General features: G+C 43.6%; 1 protein-coding gene across 1 annotated transcript in view; it reads left to right on the plus strand.

The window, feature by feature from the left end:
* Window positions 1-22,802, plus strand: part of FNDC3B (fibronectin type III domain containing 3B) — a 213,302-nt gene that overhangs the window by 49,420 nt on the left and 141,080 nt on the right. The gene's annotated exons all lie outside the window — the stretch shown is intronic.

Here is a 22,802-nt window from a genome sequence, read left to right on the forward strand (position 1 = left end):
CAGGAAGGTTAAATCAAAATTTAAAGGGACTAGGCTTTGTGTAGCTGTACTGCTAAGGCTGTTTTCAGTGATCTTATTTTTTGAGCTTATGCCATTATCTTATTTTTTTGAGAAAAGGAGGTAGGTGGTGTTCCCTCCCCCATCCTTTCCAGATCTTGTGCTGTTAAGCAGCGATCTCAGTGGGCTATTCATTCAAAAGCCTTTCCTAAACAAGTCATAGTAATGGGAAAGGGAAAAAGTCAGTTTAGTAGGAATTGTATAGCTAGTGAATCACTCCTCTATTTTGACTGTGAATTTCAAATCTCCGCAAGAAAGACTGTTTCTTAGACTGCATCAAATACTAAAATCATACCGCTCAAGGATAACTCTGCTTTTTCTATTAAAATTTGGGTTAGAAGGGACTCCTGGAGGTCACCTTATCCAACCTTTTGCTGAAAGCAGGGTTAGTGTCGGAGCTGGATGGGGTTGCCCACAGCCTCCTGGGCTGTGGAGCTCTCTGAGGGCGGAGGTGTCTCCCTGGACAAACGGCTCCAGTGCTGTACCGCTCCCATAGGGAAGAGTTTGTCCTTGGAAATACTTGAAATTTCCCGTCTTGCAGTCTCTTTGCATCTTTTCTGTGGGCCCCCATTTAAACAGTGGAGGCGTCGGTGGTTGTTGCTTGAAATTTCATCCCTATGGAAATGAGGAATTAATAGTTGTTTGAGATAGACATTGCAGAAGCTTCCCTGAACGCCGTCCAGGATTATTCAGTCTTGATGAGCAATAATAGCAGCAATTTAAAACTGCTTGTTAGGATTTATAGCCAACATGCTGTGTGGTAAGAAACTGGTCCACGTGGCGATGAACAGAGGAATAAAGCTGGCTACTCCTTTCATTTGCAATGAATGCTTTATATTGGTTAGTACATAAAAAATTTCCATTACAAATATAATTACGGCACCATTTATTTATAATTTTTTTTTCATGCTCAAATGGTTGTTCAGACAGTGTATTTAAATGAATGCAACTTGAAACCTCCTGGTTCTGTATTCCCAGTAATTTAGCATGTTTGTGCCAATGGGGCTTGTTTGGTACTCACAGGCATAAAATTAATTTAGAACTTGTAGTGTAAGATTTTCTCCTTTTTTTTTTTTTTTTTTAATAGAGCTGCGGTACTGACCACCAAAGCACACGCCTTTGTTTGTACGTACTCTTTAAGTTCGGTCTGAAAATTCTGATATTCTTTTTGTGCTAAAGCTTCAACTCCTACTTTATTTATTTATTTATTTATATTGCTGAAGTAGGTACAGGCTTCACACAGAAGAGCACCTGGCTATATTGTTGCTTTTTTTCTTTTTCTTTTTTTTTTTTGGTAAAGGTGTGTTCGCAGTGAAATTGTAGAACTTAAATAATGTTAGTAGTGATCTCTTGTGGAAGAAACTGTTACCGGGCAGCAAATATACTGAGTCTGGGACTCACAACAGTTCTGTTTTTCCTGTGCTCTGAGGTTATTGTAAAACACAGGCTTGTGTTGCGTGCGGTGTTTTTGGAAATTACCCCGCCCCCCCCAACTTGCTCCATAAAACTTACAATGTCTTTTATTTTTTCCTGTGATAGAGCATGCTGTGTGTTTAAAGGTTAATGTATTCCCTATATGTGGGGCAGCACTTAGACCATAATGATGCATTTTCCTTCGCTCCCACGTTGCTCTGTGATTAGGAAGCTATGGAGTAATTTTAGCACTATGTTACGGCAGCATGAAAGCCTCCTTCTGGGCAGTGTGCGTGCTGTGACTCCCCCTTGGACGGACGATGCTCGCTTCTCCCCTACTGCCACTATTCAGTGTTAGACACAAGATGTGCTTGTTAGCAGGATTCATTTGTGCTCGTAGTAGGAAGGACTACTTTGTTATAAACTGTGTGATTCTCCTGGGTTCAGGCAGTGAACGCTGTTGTTAAAAATTTGAGATGCCATGACTTGGCTACACTAAATTCTTCAGGATATACGAAAGCTGCTCTTTGCTTTGGCACGTATCCATTCAGCAGGGGCAGCGGACCTCGCTTACGTAGGGTGATTTTTATCTTTGAAAGCATTTTTTAAAAAATACATGACTTTCTGAGAATTTTGAAATCTTAAGTTTGTGCTCTTGGAGCCTGTTTTGGATGTCCGGTGAACCGCCGCTTTGTATCCAGGATCCTGTTTGGCTCCATGGCTATGGTATCTCTGGGAAGGGGCAGGGATAGTGTGAGTTAGAGGACTGACACGAAAATAGCAGAGAAAAAGAGCACTTAATGAATCTTCACCTGTCTTCTCAAGGTTGGAAGAAAGATTGAAGCAAACCTCTGTGGAATATTCTGTTTTAAACACCCTGAAGTGTAATTAGCCACTAATTGAGTAATCACTGTTTAAAACCAGAAATAATAGATGCACGCTTGAAGTTCTCCAATGTTTTGAAATAGTGGAAAAATCCTAAATACAAAAGCTTTTTCCAATTCCTCAAGGTTTCACCAGTGAGGCAATTAGTGAAAAATTTAATATTAAAAACACCCCCAACGGAGAAACTACCCCCTAAAATACTATAAAAGTGGGATAAATGTGTGCTTTTAATTGAACATGCAGTGTTTTACAGCAAGTGCTGTCTTCATTCCTGTTTTCTGCTTGCATGTAGCCAGAGGTGGCTTCTCTAAGACACTGATTCATACACCCCATAGATCGTGGTGGGCTCTGGATGAAGCAGCTCCCAGACACAACAGTGGCTGGGAGAGGTTTAGCTGGTCAGTGGGCATGAAGAGGGTCTGTGGTTTCCCTGAGAGGACAGATGTAAAGAGATTGATAAAATCTGGTCTTCTTGGAGAAGTCCAGCCCGCGAGTGCAGGTCTGTATGGCACAGCCCACAGGTCGGGTCGTTTCGGGAAGCGTCTGAGCGGTTCCAGGTGCTGGTGTTACCGGCTCATTTCCCAGGGGTTTGCCTTCTCCATCGCACGAAATAGAAGAGGTGCTGTGGTATGTGACTTTTGTAGCCTTTATAACAACCACCAAATAAAGGAATAAAGAAAGGGGATGTTGGGGATTAATTGAGAGGAATCTTTTGTTTTTTAATAGTTGCTGGAAGCTGAATCAGGGAGGAGGCTGGGACCTGGCGCTGCCTGCGCGGGCAGGAGGCACGCTTTCCTGCCTACCTGGGCTGGGAAACGCTTATACTGAGGCTGGCCGGTGTTAGAAAGTGGAAACATAAAGCACATCCTTTATTTGTGTGCGATTGGATGACCAATCTTTGTTCCTTTTAAGCCATGGGCGTATTAATGATAAAGTATTAATATGTTTCCTCCGAAAAATCACGGTATCCTGGGGGAGCAGGGGAGGAAAGCCCCGCTCGTCCTGTGCTGCCAGCCACCCCGGCCACGTTCTGGGCTCTTAACTGCAAAACTGGCCCTCTGTGGGTGGTTAAAAGGAGTCTGATTTAGAATCTTAATTCAGTATTTTTGAGAGATGAAATGTGTATATGTGCTGTATTATCAGTATTTTAAAAGCTGCTCTTTTTATATAGCTTTGGCAGATAATAAATACTTCATAAATACGTCAGTACTTGAAATACTTCATTTCCTTTTTGTGTTTTTCCACTTAATTTTTCACAAACTCAGGACTTGACTGCTGCTAGCTCTGCAAGGAGAGGACAAGGGCAAGGCATATCCTCACCCATTTCTTTGCTCAACTATAACTGTAGACCTTGTATTTCCTTTTTATGAAAAATTGCTTCTAGCTGGTGCCTTGGGGTAACCGTGCGAAATGAAATATGGAAGAGGGGGACAACGTGGGTCTGATCGACCACAGAATGGGACTGAAACAGCCCCCCTGTATTTGGAAAAAAAAAAAAATTTTTTTTTTCTACTTTCTGTATTTCAGAATAAATAGACTTTGGGTGAATCTGACATGTTTAGGAAATTCCCCTTTTCCTAGTGACTGAAGAGCGGTGTTTTTAGCCAACATCTTGAGATCTTTGATAGGAACTTCTCTTGCTGCGTGAGAATTGTGTCGTATACTAAATTACCTAGAAATACAGCAGTCTGTGCGTAGTTTGGGGCAGTGAAGCTGCACCCAAGAATCTGTTCAGTGCTTTTTTCCATCCTGGAAGGCAATAATGCCAAGCTGTCATGCGCACTGTGGTATGAATAATATGGACAAGATGATTATTCGGGTGCCACTTGAACTTGCTTGGCACCTACATGTTGAAAAAGCATAGGTACAGAGACCTTGATGCAGACTGCTTCTATCTTTTGGTCACACCGAATTGCTCCGTTATTGCTAAATGTGCTTTCTGTTGCCGTCCATCTAGATGATACCCAAGCTGGCTCTCATTTTCTGCCACAAGCAAACCAGACTGAGTCTCCTGTTCTGTGATATCCTGAAAAGCCTGTAACAAAGACAGAAGAGAGAACAGGTAGCAGAAAAGCACCTGGCATGATAAAAAATTGCTGTTCCTGGGTGTATTCTGTCTGGCCCATGCCATCGAAAATGCCCTCTTGAAACTAATCTCTAGCCTTTGTTCAGTATCACAGCACTAGGTTTGGAATAGCGAAGCAGAAAGTTTACGTACAAATAAGGCATAGGCTATCGAAAAGAAGGTAGGCTTCAACTCTAGCATAGCACAGGTGAGCAAGGCTCTGCATTGAACGGGCTTTTTGTCTTGCTTTTCAAGGACAAGGTACAGATGTGCAATGGCACGGAGGGGTTGGAGCTGTGTTTAAGTGTCAATATCTGTGTAGCAGACGGGAACCTATGTTGCCTTTGGGTGGTTACATTTTGAAATGAAAACAGGTTAATAAACACCCAGGGTTTACTAACACTGACGCTTGTTTCAAGTGATATTTTCAAGTGTTTCGCCGTTGAGGCAGAACTTGAACCAGTACAGAGCCCTTGCTTGTTCTTATCTTGTAAAACAAAGATTGCATGAATTAAATTTCAGTTCTGCTTTTTCCATGGCTCTAAAAGCGAGTAACTTAAGGTAAAGGCCAGAAGTATGCAAAAAATCTAGCAGTGGTTTCTCAAATGAAAGATTTCCTGGAATTATTATTCCCTTAATTTGGTGGGTGTGGTTTGGTGTGGTAATGCAAAGGAATGGATAATATTAGAGGCTTAAAAAGCCTTAGACTTATGTAGGAAGAGTGTGTGTGTTGGTGAAATAAGGCTGTTCAGTCTAGTCTAAGCAAAAAAGTCTGTTTTTTTTTTTTCTTTTAATATGAGATTGGAAATGAGGAAGTGAGTCAGTTGCTTGGAGGGGAAGGAAAGAGTTGAAAATAGATGGGACATGGTGTAAGCAAAGGAGTGATAACTGTGGCGTGGTTACTGGGTGGGGACGGAGGCGCCAAGATGAGAGTAGTGAAGGGCACACGCCAGGGAGCTGGTGGATGTCGGATCAGAGAGTGGCGATGAAAGAAGCCTAAGGAGAGGGAACAACAAAATAGAGGTTCGGGTAGCTGACTGGTTTTATAATGCTGCAAACTGACCTGTTGCGTTGGCTGCTGCGAGTCTCCCTCCATCCGTCGCTCTGCAGGTGTGGAGGCAGATGATGCTCATCAGCGCACCCAGCTTGTTTGCAGTCTGAAATGAAATAGAAGCAGCACCTGAAATGGTGTTGCTTCGGAGAGCTTTCCAGAAGGCTGGAAACAGACTTCTAATCAAAGGGAAGCTCAGGAAATCTGGGGTGGGAAGGTGCGTTGGGCGCTCCAGGGCAGCACTGCTGAGAGCCCGGGGCGGTGGGGGCTGCAGGCCGGCGCGGTATCGGCTCTCTTGCCATAGTATCTGCTGAATTCTCAGAATTTGGTCCTCGGTTCAGTTTAAAGAAATTAATCTATGACTGATTTCAAAGCGTGCTGCAAAGCATTGCATCGATCGCAACATAAAATCCCGCAAAGCAGGAAGGACGGCCGTCCCCGTCAGCCTGCGTGTTCTGTCCGATGCTAGCTGCGTGTCTGCACGAGGTCCCAGACGGGGCCCTGGGGGCACGTCTGCCAGGGCGCACGGGGGCGGGACGGCGTGGGCACGCTTTGGCTAGGTCAGGGAAGGCAGGGGAGAAATGCCGGGTGAGCTCAGATTTCCGTTTTGCTTCTGCTTGTTTCTCCAAAGTGTTTCGGTTCTTTCCACCTACGTGCTGGTGTGCAGGCTGGTTACACGGTATGGAAGACTTTCCCTGGGAATTGTAGTTACCGTTCAGGTTGTGTTGGTCGTTAGGGTTTGGAGCAAAAGGGTCTGTGTGTGGTGGTTCTTGAAAATACTACCGCTCTTTTGGTATTAAATAGCTTTTGTTTACATTTTGTTCATTAAATTCTGCTCGATGTCTTTACCTTTGACATTAAAGGGCCCTTTTTACCCAAATATTTTTAAAAACAAAATTCTTACTCCGCATTTACATCGCCTTACTTGACTCGTGGTACTTGGTGTTTAAATTTAACATTTGATGGAAAAGCCATACTTCCAACGCCCATTGGCCGTATCGGTATACCAACACATATTTAAATAAGTTTTTTATTTATTAAAGTTCTTTCTATTAATGGAAAAAAGAGGGATTATCTGCACAAGCATCCTCCCAAACAACGCTCTTGTGGAGGGTTATAATCTGGAAGAATCACGTAGTTGTTCTCAATTCCAGTCTAACCAACTTTTGCTGTATTGGCCAAAGTGTGTGTTTCTTCCATCAACAGTGTCAATGTCATCCTTTAGAGGTATTGCCACCCGTATTCTAGCTCTGCTCGCACCAGTGTGTTGGCAGGCTCAGCTCTGTAGCACTGGCACGTCCCCAGATCCGGGGTTCAGTTGTGTCCCTCCTGTTGGGGTGTTATCGATAGTTTTCAAAGCTACAAACCCCCAGTTCTTAATACCTACCATATAATCATAACAGATATGGTGAGTTTAGTGGTTTCTGCTTATCTTCTCATTGTTGCCCCATTATTAACCAGAAAATACCAGAATTTGCAGTGGAGCCTTTCACCCTCTGCTGGTTTTGGTGGCTCTACACATATTTCAGATACGGACTGTTTGGTCTCTAGTGTTTGGTCGCCTTAGAAAACTAAAGTCCTGATTATGAATCACTTATTCCTTCCACGTGAAAGAAATAACTTGCACATTTCCATACCTTTGTGAACCTTGTGCTGAAATCATCTAAGAGAAGAGAGGGATGCGAACTCAAAAGTAGATGTTTCCCTTGTTATCGCCAGCGAGATCGTGGCACCATCTCATAGGTTTTGTTTCTAGCACGCTGCAAAAAAGTATAGGAAACCCTGTAAGAAGCCAAAAGTAAACAATAGGATGCTTTGTTTACTGTGCGAATAACCTTAGCGTCTCCATTTTATATCTGATAATGCTAAGAATAATCATGGAAATTTTTTGCATGTGTGTGGATTAAATCTTGAGTAAGATGCATCTCTGCTAGTAGATTTGCTTATAGAGTATCTTTGTGTGTAAGATCTAGTATATAAGAAATATCTGTTTTATAGATATTCTTTGTATATATTCTATATATAGAGATACATAAAAGAATTTATATAAATATAGATGAAAAGAATAGTCCTTTAAAAATCCCTTTTGATTAAAATATAGTGAATTAGTAGCTGTTACTTAATAAAAGTCCCCTCATACAAGACAAAAGGAAAAAGAAGAAACGACACAGAACTGAATTTGGATTTGGCTTAACCTTTCCAAATCCTGAAGTTTGACTGTTACCCGGTACGTGCTGTGAGGGGAGAAAGGGGAAGAAGTACCCCTGAAACTGGGAATATTTCTGAAACACTTCGGAATGTGGAAACTCTAAGCATTTTGGAGGCGCCTTGATGCCGGCCTGCACCCACAGACGCTGGGATGGATAGCCAGAGCCTTCCCCGACCCTGCGGCCTCTTCCCTGGGAAAGCGGGGCCGCGCTGCCTGCGCTGCGGCGTGCCTCCGCTCCAGCCAGCCCGGGATGTGACCTGGCAGCCCGCGCCGCGTCCTGCTGACGTGGCCTCCCGGCAGAGGAGCTCCGGCGGAGCGGAGGGGCAGGGGCTGAATCATCAGCAGGATGAGAAAAAAAGCGAAGACTCCCAACTATTCCAGTATGCAAGTATATAAAAACAAAGCGTCCCGCTTCACGGCGGAATAACACGTAGATGAGCAGAGCAGCAGTTTGTGAAGTTTGTCCTTTGGTAAAATGAAGATTTTTTTTTTGTGTGTGTGTGTGTGTTTGGTTTTTTTTTTGAATGCTTAAGTGTCTGCTGCTGGGAAATGCATTTATCTCTAGAATTAGGACAGCAGACTTTAAAGGCAAATGTTAGAACATATGGTCTGGGCTATAATTTCAAACTTCTTTTTGGTTTTGTAAATATGCAGGACTTGTATTTGGGGTTTGTGCCCGTCCTTATTTTACTTGTGTGTGTGTACGTACATATACATTAGCCTGAAAGGATTAGTAAGTGTGGTACATTCAGACTAATTTGAAAGGCAGTTGGCAGCCTGCTATCAATTTTTAAATGGCTCCCAATATTTATAGAAGTCTCCCCAAAACACAAAGAACCTATGTGAGTGTATCGGTATCTGCAGGAACACTTGAGCTGTCGGTGTCGCTCCTGCTCAAATGCGAACAATCCTCCCAGGGTGGACCCAGTACGTTCTGATCAGCGGTGTCAGGATTTTAAATCCAAGATCCACATTCTTCACCCGGTCTTCTCGGACTACAGACATTGCAAACACAATAGTGCTTTTAGACTTTTTGAAGTGTATTAGTGCAGCTATAGTTCTAAGTTAGTAAAGCAATTATGTCCAGCTTTATTAATCTGAAGCAATTTTATTTGTTGGCCAGAAGAATCAAGGAATTATTCCATCAGCCTTATTAAATTCCATTACTCCTCCTCACAGGCAAATGTTTGGTTTCCTACACTTTTTATTCTTGATCCTCTTTGATTTTGCTGATGTTTGTTTTGTACGTGCAATGAAAACTCTTCACGGTGCGGTAACGGTTTGCAGTCTTAGATAAAAGTTAGCATTTACAAAATAAACGTAGCATGAGCTGTTACAGCCAGAAATAGCTTTTATCGGAAATATCTCTTTTATCGGAAATGTCTTATCCAGTTTTTCAGACTCCTGGAGAGGAAAAAAATACAAGGAAGTAGGGAGTAGGATACGAAGAAAGATGACAAATGTACAGGTATCCTGGCTTTGTTATAGTGTGAGATTTGTCTCGGATACCGGATCTGACAACTCGTGCCTTCGGTGTGACGTGCAGTGGGACCCTCTGAAGAGGTTGCAAAGTGAATTCTGGTCACTGAAGTCCTGCCTGTTCCTCTTTCTTGCCAAAGCCCAAAGCAACCGTTGTGGCGCTTGGCATTAACCCGGATTTAAAGACAATATATAATCCAGATGAGAGGAACAACTGACCCTCCGGGTCACTTCTGCCACGAGCTCCAGCAGAGCTTGTGCATCGCGTTGCTGGCTCTCCATGTGAATAGGCGTAACACCCTCAGATCACTTTGAGGAAGGACCTCGCGCTGGGTTGCTTGATATACATCCGTACCAAAAAAAAAAAAATATTTCTTGTCTTTAACCTGTTCTTCAGTTCAGATTTTCCAGTGGAGGAGACATTCTCTGTGTCCAATCAAGGTTTTTCCCAGATTCTGCTGCCTTGTGAGGACTCAGGGCGTGTATTTGGCAAATGAGTTCTTCAAACACAAGTGTCTGAGGCTGGGAAACCGTTGTGCTGTACAAAGCAGTGCTCTGCCTCTGATGGGATGCTCTCTGTATTTTAGTATATCGAGAACTATTTCCTTGCAGGAAAGAAATATTATATTGTCCGCCAAGCAGGTTCTGCCAGTTTTATAACTTTTATTAACTTCATATGCTCCATTGTGACTGCCTGAAATAGGCATAGTGAATATTTTGATGATATTTATAAAAAGGCTAAGGCGGGCGTTTCCGTCTGTGTAGTCAGACTGTTAACCCAGGAGAACAGACATGAAGCAGCAGACTTGAAATGCAGGCTTTTTTTTGAGTTGCCTGTTTGAGGGATGAAGGGGGAGATGGAAAGAAGCTTGGTAGCAGTTTCCAAATACTTGTACCTGGCTCTTCACTTGGGGAGCTGCAGGTGAAACTCCCTCTCTGAGGGAGGCTGTGGGAATACTCTGTCTGCTTCTGTGGCAGCAAGGCAGGTTGTCTGTCAATTGTGGTACTGAGGGGAGATGTGGACTGGGGATGTGGATGAAGCATGCTGTCACTTATAATCATTATGGGGCTTTAATTATGGTTTTTACTTCTAATTTTAAAACAAATCTCGACTTGGATAAGTAATAATAATGCATTGACTTGAAATGTCTTGTTGGTAAGGAATGTAAATTGGATTGTTTGTTGGTTTTGCTGAATTTAATTGTATTTATTCCCAGCATTTAAAAAAAAAAAAAGTACTGGTTCTTGGAAGCTCTGTCTGGATCAGCTGTTGATTCTGCTTTTATTCATTAACACAGGTATGAAAGATAGATGTAATTAGCAGAAATGAATTGTTGAGTCAGCTTTGTAATGAAAGCGTCACTGGCTTCAAAACAAAAAGGAAAGAAAAAAGCCCACTCAACCACATCGCCCAGTGTGAAATTGCGTAACTCTGGACAACCTCGAAGGCAGTAGACTGCCATCCAGTAGTATCAGTAAGTTATCTTAAAAGTAAATCTAGAATCTGAATTTGTATTCTAAAATATTTAAGGCCCATCGAATCGGAACAAAGGAACCTATTCTGTGATTTACTCATTTAAACACCACAAAACTGAATTTTAATTTTCCTTTATGGGTCAGAGAGTGTCAAGCACCACTTAAAAATCAAGGTACTCCTGGAGATAAGTGGGTTTTTGTTTGGTGGTTTGTTTTTTTCTTTTTCAGTGCTCAGCACAAGACCAAATACTGTCATAATTTATGCACTTTATTTTTTTATTAACATGCCCCCTGTCTGTTCTGCAAGGGCTTTCTATATAAGCTGTGTTTGATTATTGCTTACAACAACTTGGCTTCTTGATTATATTATTAACAACAGTTTTGGTGGTGTGGTGTTTTACTTCTTGCTGCTGTTTTTTTGTAAGCTTATTCTTCTTGTTTCTGTTGGGGCTGGGGTGGGGGAATATTTGAGTGTAGACGGCTTGTCAGAAGCGCTGCCTTCCCCTCTGGGTGGCTGTTAATTCTCTGACAATACCCTCCATAGGAGGTTTTAAAAAATATTTAGTAGCACAGAAACATGTTAACTCAGTGTGCATGTGAAGTATTGCAAGTTATTCATCAGCAAGGTTTATTTTTTCCTTCTGGTAAGTGAAGGGCTTATGACCCCCCGCCCAGGTAGGGAAGAAGGAGGCTGAGTAACCTGTGAAGAAACCCTGGTGTAAGGCTTTGTCAGCAAAATACCGTCCTGTTATGTTATAGGAGGGCTTCACTATCGCCAATGCTGGCCAAGCAAGAGTCTTCATTTTATTTTAGCTCAAAATACTTGTTTTTATGCCCATACTTATGCAACTTTCAGGCAAAGTTGCGTAAGTAAATGTGTGGCCTGTAACTACCTGTGTCCCATTTATCCAAATGTCACCTTTTAAGGGATGTACTTGTTAAGCAGGGCTAGACTGTGTGTTACCAAAATCTGGCCTGAAATTCCTAGAAGCTCGTGTGCTTTTGATTATCGCGCCTGCCTCTGCTAAGGGTCAGTCTCTTCAAACGCCATCGTGGCTAGGCCGCTACAGATGACCTTGGCGCAACAGTAGAAAATACTATTTATATCTCTGCAGACGATATTATCTCATCAAAACATTTTTGAACATTTCTAGCTGAATTGTTTTGAATTTTGGAGCTGTGCCTGGAAAGGGGACAGGAACACAATGCCCATCATTCTCAATTGTGCAAGCCCAGAGCCTTTGAGTTTGATGGAGCTGTGGCGAGCAGGGTGGGAGTGAGAAGCTGGTAAGGTCTGTCCAGTCCAATTCAGTTCCCAGTTGCCTGTATTGGCTTAAACATGTTGCTAACGTCTAAAACGACCGTTTGTGCATGAGTGTGTCTGTATGTGCATATTTGTATAGTTACATAAAAATTATTTTTTATATGATAGCCCAGAAATTATATATTTTTTTAAAAAAAATCATTTCTCTATGGCCATTTCATCACCTTAAGGCTATTACTGAGCTCCCCAAATCTGGTCCAAGCACGGCTGTCCTCTTGGTGGAAGCTTTTTAGTCTTCAGTAACAGCATGGAAATGGCAAGCAAGCGCCGTTGGGTGATTTGCCTGTAGGATTTTCGCTGAGGGTTCATTAAGATTACTTAACAAGTTAGAAGTAATTTGCCTCCCTTGGGGGAGAATTCTGATATTTGGAGTGTTTATCAGTCATCTGCAAAACGGAATGAACATAATTGGTGGCTAATTGACCACAAGAAATGCGAAATACAATTACGAAGAGTTAAGCTGAAACCAATTGTGTTTATGAAATCTAGCATAAGAAATACAATATTAATCCTGCCTCAATACCAGGAAACGCAATTAGTACAATTAAGACTATCATATTGTAATTTTCTTGGCGACTAGATGCTTTGGCAGCCGCTTTCCTCTTCCAGCACGGTTGGAGCAGAGCGCGTTGCTGTCGGCGGTGCCTTCTGCCACCGCTGCCAAGGGGATTATAAAATTACTTTGTTTACCCCTGTCGTGGGACGCGGGAGATGCAACTGCTGTTGGCTGGAAAAAGCGTTCAAACTCCTGCATTTCAGCCACTCGGTTGTGGTCGCGGTGTAATTTTGCAGACTGTGTTCCTGTGTGGTGAGTGCAGCTGGAAGCCCCGTCTGCAAGCTAAGGAAAACGGAAGGCTTGGGACTTGCTCAGTGGTGTTTAAGTGTTAAGACTGCGAACTGGAGTTTTGCTGAAGGAGCTCCTCGGATTGCCGTTTGCCCACCGATGGCTGCCGGTCCTGCCTCAACAGCACGCAGGAACCTCCGCGCTCCATCCTACGGTATCCCAGAGGTTGTAACACCCCCAGCGTAGGAGAGGACAGTGCAGGAGACACCGTCAGATACTGCCACCTCGACAAGCAGCTGCAGTTAGGGCAGATGAATAGAGTAGATGAGTATTGCAATTAGATTCTCATTAGCGTTACGTAGTATGTCATGAAACGTAGGTAAATAACTTAATCTATTTGTATTTAAGTGAACATAAGCATGTTTAAATTGGTCTTAGGAGCAGTAAACATAGATATCCCCATTCTGGTAGGGCAAAACTTGAGCAGTTATGGACCAACACTCTTAAATTAGCTTTTTCTTTAATATATATTGCTGATGGATTTGTTGTAAAATGAGCCCCGGTCAGAAAAAAATCAGTATGTCACATAGTTGTTATTGTTGTAGTTTGTATGTCACTGCTGTGAATGCGTGCAATTAAGGGATAATCAGCATAATGCCTACTTTAAGCTCTTCTTAATGGTTTAATTGGTTCTCTGAGTTAAATAAACACTTCAGGCTTATTTTACAAATTTTCCCTTGGGAGGTCGTCACATGGAAGTGTATGTGCATGTATTTATTTTTTAAAGATTAAGAATAATTGATTATTCAATTAAGCTTCTCCTGAAGTTCTCTTTGGGGATATTCCGTGTTCTTATGAGCTGCTCCAAGAACTACGTGTCAGAATAGAGTAGGTAAGAGTGAGAATGGAATTGTCAACTGGAAAATGAATGTGCATGTTAATGATCCAGATTGTTATTCCAAGGTCACCCGGGTGTCTGTCCTTGGTGGGTAGAGGCACCAGTATACATTTTTCTGTACTTGTGAAGTGCTTTAACAGCTTGACATTGCTGTAGTAGCTCCAGGTGTGAGGTTTGACCTCTCTCCAGCAGGATGGCTGAGGACCGTCCCCGGATAACGCAGTGCCGTGGGTACCTGCGGGTTGAACACCGGAGCAGATGCATCCCCTCCCTGCATGCTGCTGGCTGCCCGGGGCCGGGGCCCTTCTCCCCTCTGCGGGGCTCGGGCCGGGGGGCTGCGGGGCAGCTCCGCTGGGCTTTGCCCATCTGAGTGTCTGCAAAGATGCTTCCCTGCCCCGTTTGAGCTGGGAGGCTGTCCTGGAGCACACCCATGGCTTCCATACATATCGATATACTTGGAAAGCAGTAGGAAGCTACTGTCCAGTTCTTTTGGTCCTTTTTCCTGTTTATTTTCATTCTATACATTATTTTTTTTAAAGACACTTTCTTTCTGTATTTCCGTGCACGTCACGTGTATCAGCGTGCCCATTAGAACCCCCTGGAGCCCCCAGAAGATATTACATGGTTATTACTTCTACTATTTAAAAGTCTTGATGCCTTCATAAAAGTTCATCCACCCCAGAACACTGGTAAGGGGTATTCAATATCTTCTCGTTTTATTACCTGCATTTCTAGAACTGTCTGCTCTGCCAGGGTACTAGGGTTCACCTTGAGCTTTATTGGAATTTGCTGCTTACGAAAGGTCTGCGCAGCACGCAGCCTGGCGAGCCGGTGCCCCTTGTTTAGCTGTGACATTTTTTTAGCACAGGAATTGGAAGTTTTCCTGATAGTTTCCCAGCCAAGGAGCCGTGGCTTGCAAAGTGCTTTTGGGGAGTGTACAGTTAGTACGTAAAGGGGTCCTCCCCTTCCTGCATATAGGGTGCTTGATGAGTTTCCTTCAAATGATTTTAAACTGCTGAATTAATTAATATGCTGGTTAAGATCGCATTTAAACCAACCTGCCATAGCTGTTTGTCTTGTGACTTACCTGGTAGTGCAATGCTAACTGCGCTTTCCAGGTGTAGCCCCTGTTTCAGGATGCTGTTAGTGAACTCCACGCTGAACGCCTAACCTGATGCTATTTTGAAGCCAGTCGTAATGATAAACACTATCATTGGATTAAATTAATCTCTTTAACTGAGGCTGTGAATGTTTGCGTGTGGGTGGTGGTGCTGTGCAAAGGACGGGTTTTTGTTTATGACCAGAAGGGCATCCTGAGAAACCTGATACTCTGCTGGGTCTTATGGCAGCGGGCTGCTTTGATGGCATGTAAGTAATGACAGAACTCTTAATCTAAGTTTTAAAATAATCTTTGGAAACTTAGTTATCTCTCAGAACACGGGAAGGTATTAAATTGAAAGGAGTTGTTGCGGTGAGGCAGGTGGAAGTGGTAGACAATAATTATGGCTGTAAATACTAATAGTTACAGGAGTTCCGATCAAGCAGAAATAATTCTCTTGCAGAACATAGGGAAGCATCCTGAGTGTGTGTTCGTGTAAGCCATGTGTTTAAAGGAGGAAAAAGCGGTGGGGGGGGGGGGGGAACCCAAAGACACAAAAACCAGCCCCTCTAAAGTCTCAGTCCTGCTGTCATAAGCTGAATTTTCCTTCTCCTCTCCACTTCAGCAGTTCCTCTGCAAGCGGGGCTTAACTCTGCAGAAAGGCCGGGTGCGTTCAAAGGCTTTGCAGTTTATTTATTGATGCCTTGTCTTTATTTTAACTGTGGCATTTTATATATTTAAATAGCATAAGCTTACATTTTCCTCAGGATGAATCTAAGAAAAATTGTTGTGTTGACCAGCACAGCAAATTAAATGAATTAGACTGAATTTCAGTTTAAGGCCACCCCAGATACCTGAGCATCAAATTTGGGTGCTCTGTTTTGCATTACATAATATACACAAAAGGAAAGAAACAGAGGTTTACAAGCCAGTATCTGGCATTTACCAACTGCTGCTCAATCACACAGTTATTTCCATTCTATATATAGCCAAAAAAGCTTATGCACAAAATGGTTTAAATGAATTAGGCAGTTATTTGAGCCAGCTGCTATGCTAGAAATAGAACTATGGCTATTTTCTAACCCCAAGCTGTGTAGTTGCAATATTCCTTCAATACTACTGTCTCTCCCCTGCTTGCAGCTTTTTAAAGCCCTGGCTTCATCGTTTTAGGAGGTACATTGCAAGGACCATTTTGAGTATCCAGTTTGGAGCGTTATTTTTCTTGCTTTATTTTTACTTTAAGATGGACGTGCCAGGCAGACGTAGTGGTTAGTCTTATCTGCCTGGGTTTAGGGAGTTGCTAAATGCAGTTTGTGCAAATGTCTGGACAATTTTAAATGGACCAGTGTAGAATTAAAAATGTAATGAGTGTCATTAAAGCAGTAGTAATTCTGCTCCAAGTACAAGTGCAGTTAGAGCCTGAAAAATTGCCTTTCAAACCAGATAGCCCTGAAAAATCTCACACCATGCAGTGTTGCTGATAAGGAACACGGGTCTCTCTAAGCCGTGCACGCTTCCACATTGCTGTCATCAGAGCTGTTCGTGTTTGCAGCAGTTCGTAGCAGAGGTTGCCCTCCCCACATGTTTTCCACCCGCTTAGGTAGAAAGTGGCTCTTTTACACGTGGTTGTAGCTGCTGTGTGTGGAGTTGACATTTTGACTCCCTCTGGAGACGGGTCATGCTTCTCCCTAGTGAGAAGTGCCTGTGAAACGTGGCCAGAACAGTCGTGGGCTCCGCGGGGCGAGAGCCCGTACCCAGCCTCAGCGAGGCCAAAGGTCCCTCCAATCTCCGGACAGCTGCTGGTGCAAATTTGCCCCCTTTAGAAGGAGTTTCAGAGCACGCAAGGGAAGTTCTTCCTCTGAATCATTGGTGGTTGTTTTTTTTTTTTTTTAGAAAGTATTTTGGGGTAAATGGGGGGAACTCAATGATACAAATCCTAGAGAGCTTCAGCCATTTGTCGGCCAATGTAACTTGCTCCAAAGATAAGAGGGTGTAGAGGATCATGCTTGAAAATTTAAATCGTACTTTCCTGTGCTGAATTTCTAGACAGAGGTAATAGTGAAAATAGTATTTTATTCCCTACCTTCACTTTTTGGTTTCCTGGCATCCACCCATGCTGTTTCATTGTACAAAAGAAGCTCTAAGCCCTTTCTGCCCCTCTCCGATTCTCTCTCTTCTGTATTTTACCTGCAAATGACTTGCAAATGTAGGTTCTCTAACCTACATTCAAACCTTCCTCTTAATCGTGTCTCAAAAGCTGGATGATGATTCCTGTGTCTTGCTGTGATTGTGGTGCTACTCATACAGCGTTCCGCTCATGCTTCCTCTGTTTTCTGCTACTCTCGAGCAGTTCTCTTCCATGTCCTTTTTGTACAAGAGGAAGAGAGCAAGCCTTTGCTGATAAAAACCCCAGTTGTTTTGGACTTTGGAAAAGTTGTGGTTTGGTACGAGTGACCTGACCTGATGGATAGCTGCTGCTGAAAGACATGACGGTATGATGTTCTCTCGCGTCATCTCCCATGTTTCCCTTTCCCTGATGCTGGCATTTGCCTGCCCTGTTAGCCTAGTCAGGAAGAGCAAAACTGATCCTATTTACAAAAAAAAAACAAACAACAAAACAAAAAAAAACCCACCCCAAAACAAACAAACTGAAAAAAGTGAGTAGTTTTTCTGCCATTTAGTCTCAACTCCCACAGTTTGGGAGCAGAAAAGAAGAGGAGGAAGGAAGAAGGATGAAGAAAGGACAGTGGGATTGCCGCTTTGGTGGCACTAGCTCACAGACCTCTTTACCCAGTCGCTAACTATGCATCCTGGTAGGAAAATAGTGTGAGTTAGGAACAGGAGCTGTGTGTTACAAAGGTTTGAATTCAAGAAAGGCACTTGTTGAATTATTTTGTTCAGCTTACGTATGTTTTCAAGCACCTGCCTCCACCGCTTGTTGGGTGCGTGTCCCGCAGGCTTTGCCCGGCGGCAGGGCATCGGCACGTGGGCACCCCAGAAGAGCAGCCTGGGACCCTCCTGTCTTTCACATCCTTTTTATTATTTATTCTGCATACACTCTTATTTGGGGCTGTTGAAACTCTGCCCATAAAGAATCCATCCATTATACTTGAGGTCACCTCAGGCTTCTTTCTACCGTGCACCACACTGAACATCTGCTGAACTACCCGGAGTGAAGTGGAAACTTCAGATGCCCGAGGGGAGCTTGAGCGAAGGAGGCGCCAGGCAGTCAGCTGTTGCTTCGGTCCTGTGGAGAACGACTGGCAGGACCGTGCCTTTTCTTTGAGTTATCTGGGAACCATTTAATTTATTTTCAAGGAAAATTGAACTCACTTGTCACGGGCCAGTAAATTGTGAGGGGCTCACAAAGAGGCCATCCGTGGAATCCCTGCTCCTCCCTGGCCCCGGCTCTTTCACTGAAGGATGCTGCGTTGAGAGAAAATTCCTCCCTGATTTCAGAGTGATGTAAATTCTTCAGTTCACAAGCAGTGGTCTCTCTTTGTTTTGCTTGTCTTGTTCTTCTTTCCAAATACCAGGAGAGTAACAGCTTTTTCTCGACTTAAGAGGGCTTGACACATCTTATTTTACATTCAGAGGAGGAACACCAATTTGCCCTGCTCTTCATCTTCCTGACTCTCTTGCACCTTGATCTGCATATTTTGTGTGTTGTTGCTTCAGCGCACCCGCTCTGTGGGAAACACTTGTGACTTTGGTACCTGCAGTGTTTTTCCACAGTGAAAGTCAGCTTTGCCACTTGGGCAGCTGCAACTGAGAGTAGCCCGATGAGTTTAGGAGAACTTCTTCCTCAACATTTCACATAGTGTGTTTTTCATTTCAGAGCTCTTCACCAAGCGGAAGTGGCCGAAGTTCAACAAGCAGAAATTCTTGTGGTCAACTCAAATAATTAGAATTTTTAGGATTCCTGAGATGCCGTAAAACTGAGTGGTGCGGGGGGTTTTGTTTTGGGATTTTCTTGGTTTTGTTTTTTCTAACATGGTCACTGCACCCGTGTGACCGGTAGAGTTGCAGGCAAACACAGCTGACCATGCGCTGCTTTTCCTAAAGGCGTGGTTGCTCCTGGACAGCCTCCAAAGCCGCTTGAAATAGCCAGTTTTCACCAAAGTGGAATGGTACTAGGTGTCATCTTCCTGAATCGATGCTTTATCGAGATACAACACAATTTTTCCATTGTTCTCCAAAACGTGTTTTTGTTGATGAATGAGGTGACAACGGATCATCCGTCCAGCTTTTGTGTTAAGTCGCATTGCCAGTTAGCCTGCTTGAGTTTTGAACAAATGTGATCTAATTCTGCCAAATGCTTTTGATGTTTTTGATTCTATAAATTTAAGAGTTAAGATACTTGAAATCTGCTTCTTGGTTATCAGCACACATCTTTAATGACTATAATTTAATCTTGAAAACCTCTCCTTTACAGTATTATCTCTATCTGGGGCGTGGTTTGTGAGGGCTGTCTTGTAGCTCTTGTTCAAGTAACCCATAGGCATCCATACCTCTGTTATCCTGTTAATGCTGGAGGTGCCAGAAGGAAAATGTCGGTATCCAGATCGCTTGCGGAAGGTGAACTGATGTGTACAGTGTGGCGTTGGCGAGCATTCATGCTGTGTTCTTTATTGCTACAGGGGACCTTGATAAGACCTGATGTCTTAAATGAGTAAAGGAGCTAAAGAGGTATGTCTGACTTTCGCTTCACTTTTGTTCCTGGACTAGAAATCATCATTGGTCTTAAGTCACTGTACATTCACGCAGGGAATACACATACTTATGTCGCTAAAATAAGAAATTTTTTCTTGCGTGTTCTTCTCCATACACTTACCAAGTGTTACCTGTGTTGCCATGGCTTTAAAAGCTGTGAAAAATTCTTTGCTAGTGGATTCATCTTAGGAAAGACATTGATTTATTGTATGCAGGCTGACTTGAATTATCTCTAATTGGTAGGTCATTAGTCTATTAGATCGTTAATGGCTCAGTCTGCATGCGTGCTCACAGAACCTTTCGTACCTTGAAGTATCCCGTCTGGCATTCACATTAGAATAACAGCAAGGTCTGCGCCCGTATTTGTGCTCTAGTTTCTTAAACGAGCAGGGCGATCTGTAATTATTCACCTTGAGCAGAGCGGTGCCTGGCGGTGCGAGCACGTTCTCCTGCCCGCAGCCGCCCGGTGCTTCCCGAGGAGCGGGGAGGTGGCAGCTGGGGTTCCACGCTGCCACGGCGCTGGTGGCTGCGCTCTCGGGCTCCAGCCGTGCGGTGGGAGCTGCGAGGGGCGTCCTGCGCCCACCCCTGCGCCGCCACCCTGCTCGTGCTGGGTGATGCCCGGCTTCACGGGCTGACCGCGGCTGAGGGTGCGACATGGGCACGAACACCGTGAATCTGCCTTTTTCTTGGCCTGTACGTGAGGCAGAGAAACAACTAAATTGGTGGTTAAGTATAAACATGCATACTCTCTATGCACGGATGAAGCTTTGCCCAAGAGCTTCCTTTGCATTTCTAAAGGTGAAAATATGTCCGGCAGATGTTTCCATTTGTCCTTAAATGGGACAGCCTCGAAAATACACATTCAAATGGAAGTTTTGCATATTTGTGAATTAATTTTCCTTTCCAGTTGGCTGTTTTCCCTTTCCCTTTTTTACATTTCTCCTACTGCTTGAAAACCTGAAATCTTCTTGCTGGCCTGCGTGCGTCTTCCTGAAACTGATGGGTTTTTTGGTATAAAATATCGCCATCAGCTTCATTTCACCGGCGCACATACTTTCTATAACGTTCGCTGTTGTACTGTCTCTGCTGGAAGCTGAGGTTTTTGTTACCTGCAGACAAAGAGAGGCTCCTTCGAGGTGTCTGCCAGCAGCAGGACCCAGCTCTCCACCTGGGCTCGCGTACAAAGGGTCTCTGTCCCCAGGTTTTTCTGTAGCTTTACGAAGCCTGAAAGCTGAGCTCTGTGGGGAAAACCGACACAAATTCCACGCTCGGATTGCAAGTCGGCTGTTTTAGAGGGGAGCGGTGGTGCACCTGCAGCCTCGTTTAAGTCATTATCATGTAGTTACCATCTCGGTAGACTTAGGGCGTAGTATTTTGTGTTGGAAATGACTTCCTAAGGGGGAACGTATTTGGTGCAACATCGCTCTCGGGTGTGACGGGAGGGTAGTAAGCAAAACCCATAACCTCGAGCGCTGAGACGTTCTGCTGACTTGCAGTTAGAGCTCGTGAGCACCGAGGATAATTTATCTTCAAGCAGGGATTTACCAAGGGGAGGGGCGGAGGATAATATTTTCCTTTACCTAGGGCTTAAATTGAAGCATGTGGTAGTGATAACTTCTCAGCCTTGCATGTCTTTATGCTAAAACATCGGTCAGCGCTGGCCTTGCTCTCAGCTTAGGCTGAATGAACGCTTGGCACGTCTTCGTGTTTTGCCAGTGGGCAGTTGCCTTAATGCCAGAACATATTGTGATTTACAGTGAAAAATACATACATGGCAGGGAGAAACAATTTCTTTTGACATTCCTTGAAGCAGAAACAGCTGCATTCAACATTTTTATATTATTTTTTTAAAAAAGCGTAGTGGCATCTCCCTTGATAATCAGAATTACAGCTGAGCTCGAACAGCAGGGCATAGTTCTGCGCGGAGTCACTTAGTGAAGTGTTGCAACACAGATTATCCGACGCAGAACAGCTGTACTCATTACTAATAGAGCAATTTGACAAAACACCAACACGGATTTTTCCCACAATAGCAGATGTGCGGAGTACACGGCCACCCCCTCCCCAGATTGCCAGCATCTGTGCGTCGTGTCGCGCTCCGAGGTGCGCTGTTGCCGGACAGCCTGCCAGAATGGATGCATTTATTTTAACCGTATGATGAAATAGTTATGTTGTGACTAACTGGGATCCATCAGCTGGAAAATTTTAACAATTTGGAAGAAAATGTTTATGCCTTGTTATTACTTAATAATAAGGTTTTGTGGATGTAAATGTATCTTAGCTTCCCAACACATGCCAAGCACATCGAAACTCCCTTTTTTTTGTTGTTCCTGTCAGCTGTTAAACAGACAATAAAGGATTCATAATTCTCTGTACCCCTCCCAGGCTCTCCTTGAGAACAGTGTAACTGTTGCTTAACTTGCATATGGGAAAACATATATGTTACAGTAAAATAGCGTGAGGTTCTGGACGGTGAGGATCCATTTCTCTTCTTTCTCCACCTACATAAGTCGATTTGTTGTTCCATGTTTAAGTTCTCAGAAGCACCTGTGATTACAATAACTTGTCCACAATTAAACTAATGTACAATAGAGGCCACTTAAATATATTTAAATAGAATTGGAAAGAATATTGCCTTGGGGAGGTCACTGGCCTTTGAAGAAGGAGGAGGGAGAGCAGCCGGGACGGTGCGGGGAGCTGGGGGGAGGCACATGTTTTCAGACACTTCGGAAACAGAGCTTTGCTTTATTTTTGTTATTTGTTAAAAATAACAAGCAGTTCTCCTTTTTGAAATGCAAGGTGTTGAATAGCAGAATATGATCATAGTTACTTTTATAGAAGACAGAGGGATGCTTCTGCCGCACATCAAAGTGCAGAGACAATAATTTCATTTCCAGTGTCCCTGCAGTAATGTTTTTTTCAGCCGACGAACATGCTGAGACTTGCTCAATTTTTCATATTTTTATTTTTTTTGGAGAGATTTCTCAAATATTTGGTCTACACGCCTTAAAAGCATGTAACTTTAAGATCCTGTTTTTGTATCAGGCTACCAATTGTTGTCACTGACCATTTCACTGGAAGTGTATTTGTGGGAAAGAAACGAAGAGCACAGAAGGTAAGAAATCCAAAGAATCTGAAAAATCCCGTGGGCTCCAGGAAACCTAAGAAGAAATAACTGAGAGGCAGTTTTGCTTCTGGTTCACTTGTTAGGGTGATGAACGGCCGAAGGCTTTCACTGTTCCATGTAACTTGGTGGCACCCGGCCGCCTTGGTTCCCTCCCTAAGGATAAGGGCATCCCGAAGGGCGCGTGAGGCAGCTGGAGGTGGGGGCGAGGGCACCTCAGCAGCC

This window comes from Phalacrocorax carbo, chromosome 7 (assembly GCF_963921805.1).
Source record: "Phalacrocorax carbo chromosome 7, bPhaCar2.1, whole genome shotgun sequence".
Lineage (NCBI taxonomy): Eukaryota > Metazoa > Chordata > Aves > Suliformes > Phalacrocoracidae > Phalacrocorax > Phalacrocorax carbo.